The 5,158-nt window shown below is 41.7% G+C and overlaps 1 pseudogene; it reads left to right on the top strand.

The window, feature by feature from the left end:
• Positions 1-215: 215 nt before the first annotated feature.
• LOC117716511 (SNW domain-containing protein 1 pseudogene) lies at positions 216-1,823 on the top strand (annotated as a pseudogene).
• The last annotated feature ends 3,335 nt before the right edge of the window (positions 1,824-5,158 follow it).

The raw sequence follows: 5,158 nt of genomic DNA, 5'->3' as shown, positions 1-5,158 counted from the left end.
CTCAATTCTTGGACTTCCCATTCCCTGCTGATCTTTGTTGGTTTGTTTGAACTGCAAACCAGTGGCTACCACAATTTCAGTCAAAGAACTGCAAAGCCTAGAGGGTGGTTCAGTCAGGACATCTGGGCACTGAGCATTTTTTCCATTGTGTTCCTCATTGTGGGAAAGGCTTGCCCTCTGGAAGCTGTGATTTGCTTTTGAAGATGCAAAAGAAGATGACGCTCACCAGCTTTTTATCTGTGCCTACTCAGCTATCTCGGGACCAAAGTGAAGCTGAAGAAAGGGAGGAATCTCAGCGATCATGGCAGATCTCTCTAGATTTGTCTCGAAGGGAGCCTCCCTCATATGGATACAGGAAAGGCTGGATTCCACGGTTGCTGGAGGATTTTGGAGATGGAGGTACTTTCCCTGAAATCCACGTGGCTCAGTATTTTCTGGATATGGGGCAACAGGAAAAAATGGCCAATACTCTGCCCATTCATTTGGATCAGAAAGGGAAAATTAAATATGACACAATTGCTCAACAGGGACATTCCAAAGACAAGGTCATTTATAGCAAATATACTGACCTTGTTCCAAAGGAGGTTATGAATCCAGATGACCCAGAACGGCAAAGGCCCGATGAGGAGACGAGTAAAGAAATTACAGAAAGGACAAGAGTAGCCTTGGAGAAGATTGTATCAAAGAAGATTGCTGGGGCCAAGCCTGTTCAAGCAGCTGAGAAGCTGCCTCCTGCTTAGTGTACCCAATACACACCATCTCAGCAAGGAAAAGCAATTAATTTGGGAGCTAAACAGAGGGTTATTCGGATTGTTGAAAGGCAGAAAGACCCAATGGAGCTTCCACGATTCAGGATTAATAAAAAAATTTCCCCAGGGACCCTGTCTTCTCCTGTACCTGTAATGCAATCTCCTCCTTGGAAGATGAGTGTAGAAGAACAGAAGGAGTGGAAGATACCGCCATGTGTATCCATGTGGAAGAACTCAAAGGGTTATACAGTTCCACTGGATAAACGGGAGGCTGATGGAAGAGGACTTCAGAATGTCCACATAAATGAAAAGTTTGCCAAACTGGCTGAAGCGCTATACACTGCTGAATGGAAGGCTCAAGAAGCAATAGAAATTCGAGCCCAAGTAGAGAGAAAGGTGGCTCAAAAAGAAAAGGAGAATCATAAAGAGAAACTTAGAGAAATAGCCCAGAAAGCCAGAGAAAGGAGAGCTGGAATCAAAACCTATATGGAAAGAGAGGATGGAGAGGCCCATGAAAGAGATGAAATCCTTCATGACAGGCATAAAGAGAGGCAGCAGGACCAGAATCTTTCCAGGACTGCTCCTGATAAGAGGTCAAAACTACCGAGAAATGAAAACCAAGATATCAGTGAAGTCATTGCTCTTGGTGTGCCCAATCCTCAAACTTCCAATGAAGTTCAGTATGACCAAAGGCTCTTCAACCAATCCAAGGGTATAGACAGTGGATTTGCAGGTGGAGAAGATGAAATTTACAATGTTTATGATCAGGCCTGGAGGGGTGGCAAAGACATGGCTCAGAGTATCTACAGGCCCAGTAAAAATCTGGACAAGGACATGCATGGTGATAACTTTGAAACCAGGATAAAGACCAACAGATTTGTTCCTGATAAGGAGTTTTCTGGTACAGACCGTAGACAGAGGGGCCAAGAAGGACCAGTTCAATTTGAGGAAGATCCTTTTGGTTTGGACACGTTTTTGGAAGAAGCAAAACAGCACCATGGCTCTAAAAGATGCTCTGATAGCAGTCACTCCAAGGAACATGAGCCTGAAGGCAAGAAGCAGAGGAAGCAGTAGAGGGGCCTCTTAAAATGAAATCCGACATATACAGCAGAGGACTGCTTGACTGGCCTCAGTGAAAGGAGATGCACCTAAGCCTTGAGACACTTGAAACCCCAGGGAGTGGGGACATCCTCTTGAAGCAGAGGGAAGAAGAATGGAATGAGGAACTGTAAGAGGGGGGACGTGGAGGGGAATAAGACTGGACTGTTAAAAAAAAGACTAAATAAAAATAAAAAAACAGACTCTAAAAAAAAGATAAAAACATGAAATTACCTCCTAATTTGGGGACTGTTCCAATGACCAAATCAAATCAATACTTGGCTGATCTGATCAACCACATGGAAACTGGCCATTATGATGGCAGAGGGAAGAGGAACATTCAATAAAAAAAATGATTGATTCATTGTTCCATATAAAGGGAACACAGACGTGGATATTATTTCAAATGATCTGGGTGAGAAAATAAAAGCCTTGTAAGCTCTGAGGAGATGTGTGCTTTTCTTTCCTGAAATAACTCAATTTCCATACCTGATTTCATAAATTGGGCACAGCGCACAGGGAGGGTCTTCCATCTCCACTTCTCCTCCTTGATCTTCCTGCTCTCCTGGCTTTGGAGAGCTGGAGGGAGATGGAGAAATTCCTGGTTCCTGTTGCCACACTCCCCTGCACTTCCTGATTGCGACTGATACTTGAAATAAGAAAAAGGCACTGTGGCAGACACTGGAACATTTTCAACCCATTAGGCTTAGAATGCATTTGAATTCTTGCTCTTGAAAATGACTCCCTTCCTCATTTAATGACTTTAAAAAAGAGAGAGAACTTTTTAAAAATCTATGTAGAGCTACCCCATACCAATGTTTGGTCTTTGTAAATGTAGAAACATTCTTGGCACTTCTCTGCCATGTACAGAATCAATAATTCAGGGATTTCTGAGATCATGGAAGATTCTGAACTGGAGGATGCTGGGAATGAATAAGGATAATATTTGTCAATTTTTTTTTGTACAGTTGATAGACAAAGGTGCCAGGCAGAATAATGGCGAGTCACATGGTTTATACTAACATGCTGGTACTGAAACCTGGGCATCCAACACCCCAGTCCAAGCCCTTCTCTCTGTGCATGTTGAAGCTTTGGGAGAAGCATGGAGAAAGCATGGCAACTTCTATTCCAGAAACAATGAAGCCAAGCAAGTCCTGGGAGAAACCAATAACCTCACGGGCACTTTCAGACTAACACTGGTTGCCAGCATACACTGACAGCTGCTGTGGAACACACCAGCATGGGCAAAACATTCCCAAGAGGTGACCTCACTGATTCTCCTTGTCAGAGTTTTCTCCTTTTACATTACATGTGTGGAAAGGATTCTACAATCTTCTGTAGGTATGCTCAGTAGTGATGTAGCTAGAACCAGTGTTGAGTGATATCAGCTGAGTGTTTATCCACAATAAAACACATCTTGTTTCTTGAAGTGATCACACCACTGGGAGGACCAGTCTTTGCTCTCTTGCCAATCTCACAAAGGAAGCATCAGGAAACAATTAGTGAAATGAAAATTCAAGACACATGGAGTTTCTAGATTAAATTTTGTTTCTTCTAAAAGAATAATTCCTCCTTATTTGGCAAACCTCACCCCACCCCTCATACAGACACTCAAGGCTTGCACAGAGTTTACAGGTATCTAGGCTTCATGCCTTCTAATGTGGATGCATACAAGATGGTATCTAGTGATAAAAGAGGAAGAGAGGGGAGGGAGGTCTTGGGATTCAGAAGCTTCTCACTATTCCCATCATAACTCAAGCTTTGGCAGGCAAAGTGATTTAAGCAAGTGATAGAAACACGGGAAATTACTACTTCTGAGGGAAATTAGTGGGAATTTTAATTGGCAACAGAGTGTCAATCCAGTCAGTAAAATTTGACAGGAAGTATTCCAAATCACCTGCAGGTGGACTTCTCAAGTTTTTGTCTCTAGACTCCATTATTATTAAGCCCAAGGAAGTACTTGAAGTAATCACCACATTTAAAATGTTTATACATTTTTAATTTCTGGATAAATGCCCAGAGTCCCTTGTCACAGTCTGTACTCCATTGTCTCTGTGTGTGTGTGTGCCACACTCTCCTGTACAGTTGTGTATGCACATGTGTGTGGAACCATGTGGAGATCATAGGAAAGCCATCTTTCTTAGTTTTTGAGACAGGGATTTTCATTTTCCCAGAGCTTACCAAGAAGGCTAGGCTACTTGGCCAGCAAGCCCCAGGGGTTCATCTGTCTCTACCTACTCAGTGTTGGTATTACAGATTTGCGATGCCACATCAGACACTTTATGCTGGTGATGGGGATCAAACTTAGGTTCCTGTGCTTGTGTGTCAGACACTTTAGCTACTAAGCCATCTCTTCAAATCTATTGCTTGTTTATTTACATGCAGAATGGCCCTTTTAGCCAAATATATCTTTGTAACACCAAACATTGACATTTGTAAAATATTTCCAGCTCTTCCAAATGCTGGCATGTCTCACTACTCAATAACAGATTCTCCCCTATTGACATTACCACTAATCTCATCAAAGAGTTGGTGCTGGCTAGATGTTGACTTGACACATTGCTATAGTCATTTGGGAAGAGAATTGAGAATTATATCTCCATAAGATTGGCCTATAGGCAAGTGTGTCAAGCGTTTTCTTGATTAATGGTTAATGTGGAATAGTCCAGCTCACTGTGGTCCAGCTCAACCAATGGTCCTGAGTTGTGTAAAATGCAGGCTGAAAAAGCCATGCAGAGCAAGCCAATAAGTAGCATTCCTTCATGGTTTTTGCTTCAGTTCCTGCCTCTAGGCTCTGGCCTTGAGTTCTTTCCCTGACTTTCACCGATGATGGGCTATGATTCATCTTAGTCCATAAAGCTTTGGTAGGAGATATATATTGTTTGCTAGAATTCTACTTTTTTGCCCAAAGGTACAAATATTATCACTAGCAAAAAAAAAAAAAAAAAGTTCAGTTTTATTCTTTGAATCATCAAGGTAATTTCATTCATTTTCAAAGTATATCTGCCAGTCACAAGCACTCTTTGGTCCACAGTTCATTCATGATAGCACATGAAAAGAGAGACTGATTTGGTTCACAGATCAGCACATTACAGTTGTTTCTAAGAGAGTCAACAATGGAAAATACTTTTATCACCATGCAAAGAGTTTTGAGAATAAAATAAAAGTGCTCTAAACATATATATGCAAGTTGAATGAAATAAGACATAAACTCTCACAAGATTCACAAAAACTAACTCAATATAGATGCAGTGAGTTGAGTGTACACTGAAGACAACAGGAAGTGACATCTAGGTAATGCCTGAGTATGA

Source organism: Arvicanthis niloticus, chromosome 10 (assembly GCF_011762505.2).
Source record: "Arvicanthis niloticus isolate mArvNil1 chromosome 10, mArvNil1.pat.X, whole genome shotgun sequence".
Classification (NCBI taxonomy): Eukaryota; Metazoa; Chordata; class Mammalia; order Rodentia; family Muridae; genus Arvicanthis; species Arvicanthis niloticus.
Note: the sequence above shows the minus strand (reverse complement) of the source record. Positions and strands in the feature narration are given on the sequence as shown.